This window comes from Sciurus carolinensis, chromosome 13 (assembly GCF_902686445.1).
Source record: "Sciurus carolinensis chromosome 13, mSciCar1.2, whole genome shotgun sequence".
Lineage (NCBI taxonomy): Eukaryota > Metazoa > Chordata > Mammalia > Rodentia > Sciuridae > Sciurus > Sciurus carolinensis.
In genome coordinates, this window is record NC_062225.1 from 33,752,703 (window position 1) to 33,772,150 (window position 19,448).

A 19,448-nucleotide genomic window follows, 5' to 3' on the forward strand; every position below is an offset into this window, starting at 1 on the left:
TCACTTAGGCAGGAAAGAGAGAGAAGGCTTCAGAAAGAACTGGAGAACAAAATATTTTCTTATAAAAACAGAAATAGGGGAATGTAATGTACAAAGCTGCTCTCCCTGCCCTTTCCGTTGCAGCCATTTCCCCGCCTCCCAATTACTGTCAGTCTGTGAACATCCTAGCTAGCTATTGGTTCATCAGTCAGCTTGCAAGTATCCTTCTCCGTTATTGGTCCCCTGTTAGCCTGGCAGAATTCAACTGCTTCACCGTAGCTACCCCACCATCTTCTCTCTTGCTTTTCTCTCCTACACACTTGCTTACTTTCTCCTCCTTGCTTTTCACACTCTTTCTTGAGCACGCCCTTTCTCTTTCCTTTTCTTTTCCTCTCATTTTCTCTCTTACCCTGCAGGGAGACACTCTGTTTGCTTAATAAACTCCCTTATGTGATTTCCTGTGTCCGGCGGTTTCCGTGGAATTCCTTACACAAGTGATGAACATCCCTCCTGTCATAAGATGAGTTATCTGTCCTTTCATTTACTGTACACCTGAACAAAGAAACCCTAGACTTGGAAAGTGGAAAACAGCTCTCTTAAGGATTAAGTTGGCCCTTTGCATCAGGTTTGTTTTCCCACAATGCAGTGCTGCAGAGCTGGTGGGGACGCTGCCCAGAAGCCCCAGCTGAGGCAGTGGAGGCTCAAGGTGGGCTGCTGCTTTGGGCAGTGGGATGCTGAAGCAAGGGTGAAGGGCATGCCCACTGAGGGAACCTTCCCACCTACATCTGGGAGAAGGACCTGGAGGACCTGTTCTACAAGTATAGCGCATCCAAGAGATCCAGCTCAAGAACCGGCTCCGCCTGGTGCCTTTCACCTTCGTGCACTCCAAGGACCCCCAAGATGCTGAGGATGCACTTTATGGAAGGACTGGTTTTGATTTTGGCGAGTGTCGGCTTCGTGTGGAGTTCCCCAGGCCTTATGGAGGTCGGGCTGGGTGCCCCCACCCCCCACCCCCCCACACCCCGTGGTGGGAGGAGTGGCCCTCCTACAAGAGGATCTGATTTCCGAGTTCTTGTTTCAGGACTTCCTCACTCAGGCAGCTGGCAGGACTTGAAAGATCACAGGTGAGAAGCTGGAGATGTCTCTTATGCAGATGTGTAGAAGGATGGAATGGGGATGGTTGAATATCTCAGAAAAGAAGACATGGAATATGCCCTGCATAATCTGGATGACACCAAATTCCGATCTCATGAGGGTGAAACTTCCTACATCCGAGTTTATTCTGAGAGAAGCGCCAGCTATGGCTATTCACAGTCTCCGTCTGGGTCAAGGGGCTGTGACTCTCCATACCAAAGCAGGGATTCCCCACACTACTACGCTCCTTTCAGGCTCTACTGAGACAGGTGATGGGAATTTTTTCTTTACTTTTTAGAAAAACTGAGCTGCTTTGTGCTCAGAATCTATATCCCAAATTGATGATTTAGTGTCTTAGGAAATTTTTTAAAAAATATTTTAAGGAGATAAGAAACTACATAATTTCTCCCAGGGCCATATTAGCAGTGAAATGTTTAAACTGCAGAAATTGTGGTTTTGGTTCAGAAACAAGTTGTATATTTTTCACCCCTGATTATGGGAAAAAAATCAGTGCTGTGTGTTTGCAGGTTGGTCTGCTATGGAAATCAGCAGTTATTGTGACTGAGTTGGCCCATTCTGTTTAGAAATAGATTTAAATGTTTAGTAATTAAAAAAAAAAAAAAAAGGATTAAGTTGAACATTGGTTACATCTATTGATAATACCTGGAAATTAATCCTTTATAGTCCCCTTTTTAAAGTCCTCTGTGGTCCTATCTGTAAAATTAGTAGCCTCTGTGATATGAATCCATTGTCTTTCTTCTTTGATAGCAAAGAAAATTCCTTTTTCTCAAACCCTTGTTCTTGTCGTTGGATTGGCACTGGGGACAAGGACTGAGCTTTTAGTATCAGTGAGATTGAGCATATTTCTATCTATATCGACCAACTGGATATACTTTTTTGTAAAATGCCTATTCAAGTCTCTGCCAATTTTTAACTATTGGGCTTCTTTCTTTTAATTGGTTTGAATTCTTTAGTTTTGCTGTTTAGGAAACTTTTGTGGATCGTATTTTCTCCTATTCTGTGGCTTACATTTTCACCAACAAGAATGTCTTTTGAAAAGCAAGAGATTTTTATATTTCTGCAGTGAAATGCAAAAACCGCAGGAAAAACAAAAGCAGGACATCAGAAAAATCGGAAACATCTGGTACCTACAACTACAGGAAGCATTTAACACAGCCTACTCCTAGCCATATTAACATAAAGCTCATGTTCAAAGTCTATTCACTTCATCTCTTACTACCAGATATATTGTGTTTGGTTTTCAAGACAAAAATAAAATAAAATAAAACATGAGAAGAGACAAGAAGAAACATATCCTGGAGAAATGAAGCAAATGTCAGAACAAGACGCAGATACTTCACAGATTTTGGAATTATCAAATAGTTTAAAATAACTATAGTACATTAATAGCTAGATAACCCAAAAGACCTTACAACTAATATAAGCAAAGAAATGGATATTCTGGAAAAAACAAAAGATATATTAGAATTTTTTTTTAAAAAAGCCTTGTAACAGAATGGAAGAAAGTCTTTGGTGGAATCAATGGGAGGCTGGAATTAATGAGGAAGGAATCAGGGAGTATGAGAATATGCCAGTAGACACTTTCCAGTATAATGTAAAAGATAAAAAAAAAAAAAGAAAAAATAAGCAGAACAAAATACTCAAAAACTGTGGGACAATTGTAACAGGAGTAATGGGGATTTAACTAAAATATCCTAAAGAGAGAATAAAGGATTAAAAAAATCCTTGAAGTCATAATGGCCAAGAATTTTCCAATTAATGATAAACACAAAAGCTATAAATTCTGAAAGCACAGAGAACACCATCAGGATAAACACACAAAAATTAACCTTTGTCACACTGAAGAATATTAAAGATAAGGAGCAAATAGAAGTTCGGAGTGGGAAAGCTTAATAAGAGATGAGACATGATAAAAATGAGGACTGACTTCTCTCCAGAAACCATACTAGCAAGAAAAATGAGGTGAAATAATTAAAAATTTATAAGAAAAAAAAGGGAAAGTCATCAACCCAGAATTCAGATCCAGTAAAATTCTCCTTCAGAAGTCATGTAGAAATCATGACTTTCTCAATTAAATAAGAGCTGGAAAAAATGCATTGTTAACAAAACTGTCCTAGAAGAAAGTTTGAGAGAATTTCTTTAGAAGAGGAGAAAAGTGCATTGGTGAGAAATTTAGATCTACATAAATAAAGAGCAACAGAGAAGAAACAGATAAAGGTAAATAGGAGCTATTAATTTTCTTTTTCTTAATTGCCTAAGATTATTGTCCAAGTAATAAAAGATTACTATTGTTACATGCAGTGATCATAGCAAATGATAAGTGAAAGCATATTTTAGTCAACTTTTTGCTGCTGTGACTAAAAGACCTGACAAGAACAGTCTTAGAGGAGGAAAAGTTTATTTGGAGGCTCACAGTTTTAGAGGTCTCTGGCCATAGACAGCTGGCTCCCTTCCATGGGCCTCAAGGTGAGGTAGAACATTATGGTGGAAGAATGTGGAGGAGAGAAGCAGCTCACATGATGATCAGGCAGCAGAGAGAGACTCAACTCACCAAATACAAAATATATACCCCAAAGGCATGCCCACAGGGACCCACCTCCTCCAGCCACACTTTATCCACCTTCAGTTACCAGTTAATCCCATCAGGGGATTAATTCACTGATTGGGTTAAGACTCTTATAACCCAATGAGCATTTCTCTCTAAACATTCTTGCATTGTCTCACACATGAACTTTTGGGGGATACCTCACATCCAAACCATAGCACAGCAACAGGGCTCAGGACTTGGTATTCTAAAATATAGTGTGGTGGCATTTGAGGGAGCAGCAGAAACAGGATGGTCACTCTCAGTTTCCCATCATCTTCTTCCCAGTGTCAGGTATAACTTGATTTTCTCCTGAAGAAGATCATCAGATACTCATGTGAGTGCTGGCCACTTTATACTCAGAAAAAATGGAGCTGGGATACAGAGATGACCTGAACAAGCAGGTCTTGCTGAGTATACCCTGGTTTATTACCATTAGATCATACCCTTTTTCCTCAAATCAATTCTTATTATACCTAAGCATAAAAATGTACAAGGTTACTGTGTCTGTGGATCTTTATTTCCTTATGAAGGATTCTCCGTCACACAAAACTCAGAGTAAATAAATTTGTATGTTTTCCTCTTGTTAATCTGTGTTGTTATGGGGTCTTCAACAATAAACTTAATGATGGTTTAGGAATAGCTATTTCCCTTTCCTTTATTATCAATGCTTTAAGTGATGGGTGAGAAGAATTGAGAAAACTTTGCCATGAGGTACCTGCACTTCCTTTAAAATGGAATAATGCTATTTGCCTGTGGTCATAAGTTAGACATGTGTTTCAAATATCTTTGCAAATATCTGTGCAAAGTCCAGGGCAATCTCTCTCTCTCTCTCTCTCTCTCTCTCTCTCACATACACACACACACACACACACACACACACATACCACACACACACAGATACACATATAAACATATTCGGTGTGCTAATAACATTGGAAATCATGTACAATTTTCAATTAAAGTTAATAATGTAGAAATAAAAGTGGGAAGGAGAAAAATTGAGTAGAAAACTGATAGTCATGATAAATGTAGTCCAAATGTATCAATAATCAACTTTTTTATATTTCTCTGTTTTTATTTGGATTTTTTTCCATCTTTTTATTAGTACTTTACAGTTTTATATAATGGTGGATTCTTGTTACATATTCATAGCTGTACACAATATATAGCAACCAAACCGGAAATAGTCACAGTAAATTTAGAAAGAAAAAGACCCAATTGTATCTTTTGAAAAGAAGCAACTTATCAATAGAGAAATGCACAGTGAAAGAAATGGCAAAAGATATAATATGCCAACAATCATTCAAATGAAACTGGAATGGTTATATTTGATGAAAACCAGATTAGAGAATAGGGAAATTATCCAAAGATGAGGAGTAAATTCTTCTAGAAAAATAGAAGTATTTAATATGATTGTAACTTAACATAGGTTGCCAAAACACATCAGACAAAAACTGATAGAACTATAAGAAGAATAATAGAAATTGGCTATTATAGTTGGAAATTTCATACAATAACTGGTAGATCCAGGGAACAAAAAAAAAAAAAAATCAATGTGTATGGTTGACTTGAAATTATCAAACAGCTTGATCTGATTCTGTGTGTGTGTCTGTGTGTGTGTGTGTGTGTGTGTGTTTATTTTCCTGTGGTACTGGGGAGTGACCCAGGGTCTCACATGTGTTAGGCAAGTACTCTACCATTGAATTTCATCTGCAGTCGTCTAAGTGATATTTATATAAGTCTCCATTCAACAAAGGAGAATACATAGACTTCCTAAACTTACATAGAACATTCACTAAAATGTACCACATTATATAGGTCATAAAACACAACTTAATAGATGTAAAAAAATAGAAATTATATAAGAATATTCTCAAACTGAAGTGGTATTAAGCTATATTATGGTGACAGAAAGATAGGTGGAAAAAATTAAAATTATTGGAGCATAATCAATATACTAAATTATAAGTAGGTCAAAAAAAATCTCAAGCAAAATTTAAAACCATATTTAAGCCAAATGAATTTGAAAATATAATGTATCAAAATCTGTCAGATACTACAAATTCAGTGTTTAGAAAGAAATGTGTAGCATCAAATTCATATTTTAGAAAACAAATATAAAATCAAAGTCCTATGATTTAACTTAGAAAACTAAAACAGGAAGAACAATTTAAAATTTTATAAATGAATCAGGAAGAAAAAATAATAAAAATTAGAGCAGAAATCAATAAAATTGAAATAAAGGGAGAAAAACCAATGAAACTGAAAACTTTTTAATAAGATTAAAAATGTTAATAAGCCTGTGTACAGACTCACCAAAAATCAAAGACACAACTAATATAAATGAAGATGTCTTCTCTGCTCATCCCATGGACAATAGAAGGGTAAAAAATAATACTACACAAAACTATGTCCATTATTTCAACTTAGAAGAAATGGACACAAGCTACGTAGCTCACACAAAAAGAAATAGAAAATCTGAATAGGACTATATCTACATATGAAAAGAATCTAATTAATAACCTTTCAAATCAGAAAACAATGTGTCTAGAGGACTTTACACTGGTAAGTTGAGCTATAATTAAGAGAAAAAAAGTACCAATTTTCTCTAAATAAACTTGCAAAAATAGAAGGGGATACTTTTCCAAATTTATTCTGTGAGGTCAGCATTATTTTAACACTCAAATCAGAAAAATACAAAAAATGTAAGTACATACAAATATCCCTAATGAGCACAGATGCAAAAGTTTCCTACAAATATTAACAGATAAAATGCAATGATTTGATATACAAAAAGTTATAACTCATGACCAAGTGAGATTATTCCACAGGTGTAAGGCCAGCTCAAGTTTTAAAAAATAGATTAATGTAATCGACTATATTTATGGACTAAAGAAGAATAATTGTAGTATACTGATTGATATGGAATAAGCATTTGACAAAATTCAACATCCTTTATGATAAAGTTTCTCAGCAAACCAAGAATAGAAGGTAACCTCCATGACTTAATAGATAATATACAAAAACTTCAGTTATCCTTATTCTTTTGAGATCTGCTTTCAGAAGAAGATACGTTAGTAGGAATTTACAACTTAGGGTGTGGGTCACAGTTCATTCCATCTTCCAGAAGAAATGACATTGTTAGCATCAGCTCATATTATGGAAAGAAGGTCTTCATATGTATCAAGTAACAATGGGAATTTGGGAAAAGAATATCTTGGTTTTTATGAAGCATAAATTTTGAGAATGAGTAGCTATTTCACTCTTCTTTTCAGCCACTTTTTACATTGGTGATTTTCTGGAATCAGCCTGAAAGTATTGGGAAGTACAAGTTTACTTGGCAATGCTAGTACATTGGATCATCCCAGTTAAACTGACACTCACATCCATGCTCCGGACCAAAATAATTGTATGACTGAATAGATTGGATAACTCCTTTAAATTGATTTATCACCATAGATTATCCATTACTCTAGTATGTGCTGAAAGTCAGACATTAAAAAAATCATAGGTTTTATAAACTTATGGATATGGCACAATAAATCCAAAAGTTAAGTATAATTATAAAACAACAATAAAAACCTTAAAATAGATTTAAATCTGTGGAATAACTTAGGATAACTAAAAAGTAACTGAATCTGGGTCTAAGCCATGACAGCCATTCCAGCTAAGTGTAGAACCCAAGTCTTCTCACCACACACACACACACACACACACACACACACACAGGGTAACTATGTAAAGTGATGGATATGTTAGCTTAATGAGGGTTATCATTTCACAATGTGTACATATATCAGAACATCACATGGTATATCTCATATTCAATTTTTATTTGTACCTCATATTTCAATAACAATGGCTGTCATTTTGGTACATTATATGAATGCCATTTTTTTGAATTAGAGGAAACATGCTTCCATTTGTTAATATTCATAACCATTCATGAGAGCAACTGGAGATTCTTTGCTCTAAATGGAAACAAACTTCTTCCGGGCCCTAACTATTCAGTCTTTATGCCTTAGGTATCTTTTGAGGATGTCATATGTTTTGTCCCACTCTCCAAACAACAGAATAAAGGAAGTATTGTTACAATCACTATTTTATAAAGATGGCAGATGAAGGGCAGAGGATTTGACAAATTTTCACACTATAGTGGAGGTAGAGTGCAGATTTAGGCAGCCTGTTTCTAATGCCTCCTGTTTTCTCTTCAGGGCAGCCTTTGTAGACTTATGTTCCTTACTCTCTCTGTTTTGTTACAATTTTGTTTTTAGTCACATTTATCTACAACACAACTCTTGAGTTCCAAACACATCTGTCTTCCTTTTTATTATGCCCTAACTACCCAATATATGAAAGCTTTCAGAAAGTAAGCTTTTCTAAACAAAGAACAAATGAAAAAATGTGTAAATGAATTATGAGAAACAGTTTCCAACTTGGACCAACAAAAAATGTATATGACTGCTGATTGACCAGTGGAGTCCTGATCACTGATCTTACTTGTAGTGAGGTGTACTTTAGTTGTCTGGTGCACTATACAAGACACCATGACATTCTTGACTTCCTTTTCAGCATTAATTTTACTACTAGCACTGGAGATTATTATGGGGGGATTATATTTATAAACATTGACCAATTTTGCAACTGCAAAGTAAACAGGTGTTTGGCATGTCTGGTAAGATTAACTTTATTTAATGTATACTTTAAGACTCATGTATATGTAACCTTCCATTTCTAACAAATTTTGCCATATCTCCATCCAAAAGTGCAACTGACAGAGAGTACCAATAGAAATTGCTAATTTAGTGCACAATCATCCCCTTAGGTATTCACTGAGTCAAAGCATTAGTTTTTACTTTCTGTTGTTTATTCATTCATTTATTCATGGAATGTTTTAAGCATGGAGTAGGAGCATAGAGGTGACATTGTCAGTTATACTCTTTGAAGGTATAAGAGATAAGTGAACAGTGCAGATAACTGACGTTTAGACTTCATTCAGCAGGGAACAGGTCATCATCTGAATATTATTAAGCATCAGTGTACACTGAAATCTTCACTGTAGTTCTCACTTCCCAGGACAATTTCTTTAAAAGTGTAAAAAAAATAATTCAAAAGAAATTTTCTGATGCAAATTATGATGTAAACATATTATAGAGTTTCACAAAGACTTCTTTCTCCCAGAAAATGAGTTATCTAACTTTCCAAAAAATTTGTAAGAATCTTAGTTTTGGCATTACCCTCCAGAGCAAACATGCAGCAACCAACACTATACTTTTGTGGAGGTCAAAGGAGAGCGATTTATCACTTACTCACTGATCCAAGAGATAAACAGTGGTTATAATCAATCTGTACCTTTCAGGACACTTCAGGACATTAGGATTCATTCCCATAGGAACTTTCATTATACATAAGCCTGCTCTCTAAACAATTATGTGGTAGAATTCTATAAGGAAAAAATGCAAGACAAGGAGGGGTGATTTAAAGATAAGCTTATTTAAATTACTATATCTCACTTACGTATATGGATATGTATTATGTAACACCGTTCAGAGGAATTTGTTAATTTGATTAAGTGTCTGAGAAGTCAAATAATTTCACAATCCATAAAAAAATCTTATAGGAGACCATTTATATGAAGATTAACAAATGTTCTCAAATTTTGATATTCTCTCCATTGTAGTATAGACACAGTTGTAGATATTATTTACAGAAAAAATAACATCCGCATAGGGTTTTTATCTTTTTCTTTCACCAGATCATCTCTTGTATACAATGAGTGCATATTTTTCAGAAATCCTATTTTGATTTTGATTCACACTGTTTAAGTAATCATTTTTCTGGCTATTCTTTTTCTTTAATTTCTATTGTTCCCTTCAATATTCTTGTGTTTATTTTTTTATAAAAAATGAAACAGGCATATCGTGGAGTATAGAAGGGTTAAAATGAATTGAGGAGGGGTCATCAGTAGGGAGCCAGGCACAGAGATGAACGCATTTAAAGAGTACCAATGCAGAACTGCCTGTGGACCAGCAATGCCTATAATGGATTTGTGAGAAATAACCTTATCCAGACAGAACCAATAATAAGCTTTGAAGCCAGAAAGGGATGCACACTAAATGGGAATGGGAAATAAAGAGCCCAAAAGAATAATCATTGTTGTCAGGTTCCCTAAAGAAGTATTAACAAATAAGATTAAACCAGAAGCTTCAACCCCAATAATTCTGGCTTTGAGTGCGTACAGGGTTGATGTCGGCTATACAGTTGCCTCCAAGTGAGTAAACTGAGACAGCCATATGACCTTTGAAGATAGTCCGTGCACTTCAAACTTTAAAATGTAGGCCTTAGATCTCCTGGATATCTTGGCAGAATGCTTCATTACCTGTGGAGTAGGCCTGGGATCCTAAATAATTATTTCCTAAGCCAAAACTGGGGATTACACATGGGGGAACAGGTTTTAAGAAGATGGATTTCCTTTCCTTTGGTGTAGATTTGGGTAATATACCTAAAACTTAAGTCATCAAATAATTTTTCAAATTTCTGAAAATAATTCATTTAAATATTGATTTTCCTTCAATTCATTCAAGAACAAGGGAAATTATCATTTATAAATAACATAGTCTACTATGTACTGTAAACACATTATGTTTCTTATATAATATCTTTGCAGTGTTTACTTATTTTAGTGGTGAAAGAACTGAAATTCTTAGTTAAGATTCTGACAAGAGACAAGGTAACTGAGGGGCATCTAGAGGGAAGTTATCATTAAGTGCCTTTGACTCATGACTGTGATGACAAACTCAAGTGTTTCCAAATAACTATTTTCTGGTGAAAGTCTTTTGGCAGATAAAAGACTGGCTAGGGCTGTGGAAGTAAAGAATGACTCTTAACATTCCTGAAAACTAAGCAACATGTAGCACCACACTTTGGCAGGACAGTAATGTTCCAGATTTCTGTTCTGAGTCCATTAATTGCAGTCTTGCATGGAAAAAGTAGAGTTTGCTGAGCACCAGAATAATGTTGTTTATGATGCACATACTGAAGTAAATCCTGGATTAATACCATGATGTGCCATGGATCCCCTAACTCCATTTATTTAACATAACAAAGGGAGACAAGTACATAGATTAAAAATTGAATTTTGTGATTTAACCATTTTGTGCCATTATCACAACACATGTTTATGTCATCAGGTTCTTTCTTTAATTCTAATGTTATATGTCCTGGCAAATTTTCCACATCTCCTTGTCTACCATCATATTTTTTAATTTAATCATTTTTCTCATTCATCAGAATTCAGCAATTATTTCACTTTTTTGATGATGTCATCTTGGTTTTCTGTACTAAATAAGGTCATAAAGATATTCTATAGTTTAGCCTTAAAGTTGTATAAGTTTTCTTTTAAATTTTACAGTTATAATTAGAATCTTGATTCTTTAAGAAATGTACTACAGAAAACTTAGACATAAGTGGATAGTTGTATTAATATTTTAGTTTTCTTTAAATACATCCCCTTTAATGTGCAAACAGACCTCAGAGCACTGATTATAAACTGGTGACCCATGTTGAGATATGCTCTGCAGACTTACTTCATAGGTGGCTCACAAAGTATTAAAAAATGTGATTAGTTGCCACCTAGGTCAATAACTGAAGACTTCAGTAATAATATATCCTCTGTTGAAATTCAGAAGATCTGGCACATCTAGAGTCCATTTTTCTGAATGATCAACTGGAAATGTGTGGCTTCTATACAATTTTAGACAGAACACTTATAAAATGCATTTCTCACTCTCCACTATTCCCTGCTGGTTTTGTGTCCTGCTTTTTTCTCACATTTACTTGAACTTGCAGGCCCTTTAGGCATCTTAATAATCAACTTTCAACTGTGGAAGATTACACCTGAGATTATTATCTACCACTAACATTCCCACATCAGTGCTTCTCTAACTTGAATGTTCAAATGCCTCCCCAGGGATCTTGTTAAAGCATAGATTCTGAGTCATTCCCTAGGTGGGGTGGAGGGTTTTGAGTGTCTGAATTTCTAACAAGTTCCCAGGAGATGAAGTTATTGATATTGACTAAGATGGTATACTGGTGTGCCTAGCTGTAAAGGAAACCACATGAAGTCACTTATGGAATAGGTTAATACTGGTTAAAAAAAAAAAAAAAAAAAGAAGTTGATAGTTCCAATGTCCTGACTCAGTGAAACAGAATGGAATAATGCTCTGGAGTGCTGGACCCCAGTTATGTAAATGGAATTTTGAAGCAAATGTTACAGAAGGAAAGAGTTGACATTTGGTCTCTGTCTAGACTACATATGTGTGTCTTGTGAAGACAATAAAATAAAGGCACTAAGATGTCTGGACTTTTAAGAAAGTTCTAAAATCCATGACACAGACCATCAAGTATGGTAAACTGTGTCCTAAATTACATATCTATTATTCCCTAGGTAAAGAAAGTAGATTAGTGTATTTTCTATGACTAATCATTTTACAGTTTGGAATAATTACATTTATTGTTTGACTTTAAAAAATCTTGGGTCTACTTAGTAGCAGAATGGTTTAGATTCATGTTTTGAGGAACTGTTGGGAACTTCTGACATCTGTAGTGGGTTCTCTTTGTGTCTTGTCATGGAATGCAGTGATTATGTGCGAGGAAGTCAGGAATGGACACCTTTAGTAAGTAGAGTGTGTGCACCATGGATGGTTAAGCTGAAGTGATCACCCTACTGTGAAAATTCAGTGACTTATGGGATCACCTTCTTTGTCCAGGCTCCCAACCTCATTTGTTTGTTGTCTCAAGGGATTTTCATAAAAAATTAATGGAAAATAATACATCCAGAAGATAGACTGTTGATAGTTGGTGGTGGATAGAAAAAGGCGGACAATAAGGAAGAAAAAATGTCTACCTGTAGGCTGGGAAAAATCAGTATGGGGGCTGGGGGTGATCATCTATTATGATCAGTAGGGTGCTTGGGCAGAGATATCTAGAAGTTATCAATTTGTTCAAGAGTAAAATCAGTCTCTGTTTTGCTCTACACAGGACTTTAGTATAGTTCACCTAGATCTTTAATACTTTAGAGTTAAAACAGTTTTTCTTCATATTATAACTAGGTCATTATGGTACTAAAATGAGGCATAATACAATATACTTTTCTTAATTTTTAATGTATATTTCTATATATTTTTAAATTAATATGTGTACTATTAAGTCAATGAGTCACTGATTCAGTTTAATATTTTCCTCAACTTCTGACAGGTTTATGCCATAGATTTTAAATATATATATAAATTTAAATATATATATGTACTATATGTATACATTCATACAGTCCAGGGTGCTTGTGTTAAAGTTTAGAAAACTGGGATTTTTCTTAAATCTTGAGACCCTTCACACTGATGAATCCATGGTGTCATTTCCATCAGAGGTGAATCCTTATACTTGATCTAAAAAACAACATCATGTCAATGTCAATGTAAAAGTTATTAAATATTTTGTTTCACAATGGACATGTCTATAGATAACATAATGTAACAAATTCATAATTGCTTTAAGGAATATAGACATAACACGTAGAAAATGATCCATATATAGAATACAAACAGAATAAGAAGCAAAAACAATTTTAAATTTAACATATACATTCCAAACAAATATTAAGTCTTGATAATGAGGGAAAAAAGAAACATTTGGGACAAGGTAGAACACATGCTTGCAAATACTCAAAATACTTGAATAAGAAACAGCTAGAAAGTGAGTCATAACTAAATTTTATTCAATGTGTCCCTTTCTAGAAAAAAATTGAACAGAGATCATAAAAATATTTAAAGGAAATTTATGTCAGTAATTGCTAGAATTTCTAAGGAGTTATTGCCTGCCTCATCCCCACTTCCTTTCTCTCTTAACTTTGCCTTCTGTGTCTCTTTCCCACAGTTCTTCATGACCTTTTTCCCAGAGGCCTTGCAGAAACCAAATGAGGTGAGAGGCCTCAGAATCCCACTGCCTAGAATTCAGGACTTAGCTGCTTATCCTGCTTGAATTTCAAGATAAAAATAGAGCCTGGTAAATAATAAATAATCAAGAAATATTTGTTGGAAGAATAAATAGATGGTATAAATAAAATTATTTCCAGCCTGATTTTGCTTCTGAGTATTCTCTCTTCTAATTAGACTCTGATGCCCTGGAAATAAGTTCTAGCTATTATTTTGCTCCCAAATCAAATTTATCCTCTTGCCTGACTTGGCCTTGGTGTGAAAATTAGAACAGTCGATGTGACCAACAGCTAGAAAGTGTGAAGAATTCTGTGTAAAGTAAATGAGGGAGAACTTGAAAAAGGATCAGATGTAATTAAATCATTAACCAAATTTTAAGAACCTCATCCAGAAGAGAAATTGTTGTCCAAACTCCCTTATTAAGGTAAAAATTAAATGTGCCATCAGGAAAATATCTTAACAGAAGATACTAATATTCCCTCACCTACCTCTAATTTTGTAATAATTTATTTTCCAAGTGTATTTTAAGTGCTAAGTATTTGTGGAGGTATATATACGGAGTTGAGGCTTTGTTTTTATGTGAAGGAAATTAGCAAATAAAAATCATAAACGTAAATAAAAATATAAATGCACATAAAAGTAACAAAAATTTATACATGGAGAATCACAATTGAATATATTAACTCCTTTCGAAAATTTTATTAAATAGTTTAAGCACAAAGAGCCTTCCTAAAGCAAGGGAGATAAATGTAAATCTATAAAAAGTACATGCTTCTTTGTCACTTGTTTTTGGGGAGGCTGCCCAGTTTCTTTCTGGAATATTTAAGCTGTTTGGGTTGGCACTTTACTGAATCTCTCCTACAAAAGACAGGGCAAGGTTCCCATCATTGCCTTTATTCAATGATCATTTATTTTCCAGCTTGTCCACCCTCTCCATTTCAATGTTGTCATTGTTGAGTAGATTGTCCTAGACAGCAATCTGTCATTCACTGAAGACAACTCAACCCTCTCAGACCTTTACAGGGAATAGCTGTAGCACTCAAGAATGTAATTTGCACAATGACATCCTGGGATCCTGAAATCTTTCATTCACTTCATAGGAGAAGTCATTTCTCTGAAAGTGGTTATGTCATCATTACCTCGTGGCAGGGGACCAAGAGAGGTTGTTTCAGCTAGTTGAGGTCACTTGGCAAGCCTGCTCATAGTTCCTGACCATGGTGAGAGGCATCCCAGAGACCAAGTACATCTTCATTTGGTAAAATGAAGACAGCAAACTCTGCTGACTATGATTTATTAAAACGAATTCTCTATGTTGAGGTAACCAGTAAGACCAAAATTTGATTTTTTTTAATATCCAGATAAACTACCATGGGATATCATATAAATATTGAATGAATAATTGATTCATTAAATTATTTATGCCTTAAACCAAAATAACAAAGTGACATAGCATTGCATTCAGATAAAGGGGTAAGATTAATAAGTCAGTAGTAAGATTTTTCTCAGGAATTGAGATATTTGAAGAAACATTTAGAAATAAATATAAAACAATTTCTATTAAACTATTAGCTATAAGTTGGGGAGGATAAATAGTATAGAACTTTTAAAATATATTGCTTCAAGAGAAATTTGGGAGAATCAAGTTATAAGATAGGAAATAGTGAGGGAGACCAACTGAGAGGGAATGAATTGGTAATGGCCTGTAAACCTGTTGGCATAGTTAGAATATGAGGGACAGAGAGAATAAAATAAAATCACTGCTAGCCTAGAAAGACATCTTCGATTCCAACTACTGAAAGTTATGTACAATCTACATAAGGTGGTAGAGAAAATGCCACATTGTTGGAAGCTGGACAGATCTTAATAAATCTATGTCACTGACCAATTTAAAAAGCTACTTCACCTCCATGAACTTCAGTTTCTCCCCTCCCACCCCAGGGGACTTAATTCAGGGACACTCAACCACTGAGCCACATCCCCAGTCCTATTTTGTATTTTATTTAGAGACAGGGTCTCACTGAGTTGCTTAGCTCCTTGCTTTTGCTGAGGCTGACTTTGGACTTGCGATCCTCCTGAGGATCCTGAGCTGCTGGGATTACAAGCATGTGTCACCTTGCCCAGCCAACTTCAGTTTCATCATGTATAAAACTGGTAGTTGTTATGAGGAATATATATGATTATATATGTTGAACTCTATGTTCACAATAGGTTCCAGAAAACATCTGAAGCTATCCAATTCATCTTAATGCACAAGGGTTGTTACAATAGTAATCACGAAGCCTGCCAAAATGTTCCTATTGTTTTTGCTTTTTGAATCCTGAACTGAATTCACCATGGGGATACTTTTCTTCTCTCTACCTTACTCTCAACCTCTAAAAGTATTTCTTTAAATGTAGACTCTTACATTCCCTGTGTTTGTATTGAGAGATCAGTAATGTATGGAGACATATTGGAGTAGAGGGCAAAAGGAAAAATCAATAATGCAGATCATGTCTCTACTTTAAAACCTGATTTATTGTTCATCATAATTTTTGTCATAATTTTGATTTTTAAAAATTTGTGTTAAATCTTATTTATCTGATTACTGATTCTTTTCATATCTCCTTTAATTGTGTGCCTGAAGCAGGTAGTTCACTTGCCTTACCCTAGCACTGTCTCTGTGGGCCATGTTTTTAGTAAGAGGATCAGAAATTTGTTTCTGTGTCACTTTGCCACGAATTTCAGGATGAACTTAATCACAGTGTATTCTGTCAAACCAGAAATAAGTTTTGAGGTGAAAACTATCACCTACACAGAAGGAGTGGGAAGAGTTTACCCCAACCAAGCACATGGGATCTCCTGAGGGCTTCCCCTCTGCTGTCATCCTAAACATGGCTGCCACTGGCCTGTATCCAGGGCTTGTTGACTGCCCCTTTGCATATGGCACCACGTCTGCATCACTGGAAAACTCAGCACTTCTCTTTTCATTAATAACACCCCTGCTGTTTTATATTTGTCTAATGGTAAATGATGATTCATTAAACACTTATAGCACACAGGGGATTGGAATATCTTTTCATTTTCTCTACCTTGTTTAATTTTCTTAAAGGAGAAAATAGAAACTTAATACTAAGGTTTTGCAGATGAGAAATCTGAAACTTACTGACATCAACCAACCTGTTAAAAATCTGTTCTTTGAATTAAGTCTCAAGTATGATGGACTTCCTCAACAAAAAAAAAAAAAAAAAGGAAAGAAATCAGAGAAATTAGAGTGGGAGATCAGAACTCTGTAAATCCACAGGAATTAGACAACAAACCACCATGTCTGTAGTTGAAAGATCTTTATGATCCACACAATACTAGAGGCATCATTCTGCCTGGAGTCATAAAATACTGGAAATAAAGCTTCAGAAACAACACATTTAAAAAGTCAACTTAGTCTTGGGAATAGAGAAAAGATATGAAGTTAAGTTACCAAAGAAAAGGAAAAAATGGCCAGAGTCTGGGGAGTCTTGGCAGTTCATATTGCCAGAGTTTAGAGAACAGAACCCTATGACTATTCTAGAAAAGTAAGGTATAGGCTATGAATCTAATGGAATTTGGTAGCCACTCTGCTGATTACCAGACAGGGAGAAGGGTAAAATTATCAAGGAGTAAATAGTCACCAACCATCACGGTTCACCAGGACTGAGAAGGTTTCTTTCAATTTGGTCATGCAGGGCTAAAACCAGGACAATCCCAGGAAAATTGGAATAGCACCAAGAAAATCAGGATGACTGGTTATTGGTGCATAAATCAGAGGTTCAAACTCAGCAACCAATAGCTAAAATGACGACTGGATCAGGTAAGCCAAGTCAAGTGATGCATTTAGCAATGGAAGGTAGACAAATCAGGCAATGGAATGGGCTAAACTCAAACATGGGATATAGGCAAGAGAGTTGAAGGTCTCAATTATTTAAAATAATCTGTAAGGCTAATGGAGCAGATAATACATGTGCACAGTGTCATAAAATAAATGGTAATAAATCCCGTAACTGAGAAATAGGATGGCTGTTATGGGGATTCTGAGAGGGTCGAGAATTACCAATTACAATGAGAGGAGAGAGAGGACATTAAGACTAAGATGTTAAGCATGACTGGTTTGTAATTAGGCAGATTTGGAAGAAAGCAGAAGAAAGGTGTGACATTAGACCATACGGGGCATACTGCATATATACCAGATATGCCCTTCAGTAAATCTGAAGGTGAAATAGAGATGTAAAAGACAATGCTGGAATTAAAATCAAGACTGGTCTTCGAGGTCAAAATAAACACTGCAGGCGAGGTGCAGTGGTACTCACCTGTAATCCCGGTAGCTCAGGTGGCTGAGGCAGGAGGATGGAGAGTCAAAAGTGAGCCTCAGCAAAAATGAGGTACTAAGCAACTCAGTGAGACTCTGTTTCTAAATAAAATACACAAAAAGACTGGGCATGTGCCTCAGTGGTTGAGTGCCACTGAGTTCAATCCCTGGTACCAAAAATAACTAAGTAAGTAAATAAATACTTCAGATTTGAATCATCAAATATCAGGGAAACAGATACTTAAAAGATTTCAATCAGGAAATCGGTGAGGAAAATGAGCTATGCTCTAGAGGAATTGCACAGATTATGGTCAACTGTGATCTTTGGAGTAAATAAGTACCCCGTGAGGCATAATGACAGTTGCACAGGAAACAATGAAAAGAGAAAGCTTGAGGGGATGGACGTAAAATGGCAAGAATGAGAGAGTGGAAAGCTGAGAATTTAAGGCAGTATGGCAAAATGGGATGTCAATTATCAAATATGACAACAGATATAAAATCCATGCTGTAAGGCCCAGCCTTAGACCTTCAGTGAATAATAACCATGATTCTATAAATTAACAGAAATTGACCACTGATTGCAGATGGGAGATGGTAAAGCATCAAAGATGTCACCACAATTTTCATTAGAATTATACAGGGGTTCTCTAAACATTCATTATATAGCTACTGAGGTGCTACCTCTGATGTTACAAATCATTAATTTGATTGGATTCAAATCCTATCTTTTTCCAGATCATAACCTATGTACTTGAAAATTTACCTCATTTTTCTGATGAGTATATTAGGGAAGGGGACATTATATAAATATAAACATACATTTCATTTACTACTTGATAAATAGGTTACCAAATGCTCTTATTTCTAAACAGTTCTTTAGAACTATATTTAATGTTAGATATGCCAAAGAAACGAGAGAATTACCTTCCAAAGAAACTGTCAATGATTTTCAACTGAAATAAATAATAATTTTATGACATAGTGTCTGACTGACTGGTATCAATAAACACAAACTCCAGGATAAGAAAGATTGTGCTGTGGGATGAATGTTCCTATGGCCAGGTTCATGGATGATGCATGACTTGAGCAGAAACCCTAGTTTTTGTTTGAAAAGATTCCTTTAAAAGATACTGGAACAATTTTTGGAACGCAGCAACCTCTTCCATTAGAGTGCAAGTACTTTGGACAGTCGTGAATCCCCCAGAACCCCCTCCTCTCCCATATTTATGAGCAGATTCTTCTTACTACTTGGAGCTCCTCATGATGGATATTTGCAAGTTAAGGTGTAAAGTGGGACCACAAGTTTTCCAGGAGCAGCCACCTGGCACCCAAGTTGTAAAAATATCTTGAATGATGGCAACTTAAAGATGTAATGATCCAGGCTAAGTGGAAAATAAACCTAAAAGTAGTACTGAACCAT

General features: G+C 35.4%; 1 pseudogene; it reads left to right on the forward strand.

Moving 5' to 3' along the window:
• The first annotated feature begins 619 nt into the window (after window positions 1-619).
• On the forward strand, window positions 620-1,377 carry LOC124962857 (serine/arginine-rich splicing factor 9-like; annotated as a pseudogene).
• Window positions 1,378-19,448: the final 18,071 nt, after the last annotated feature.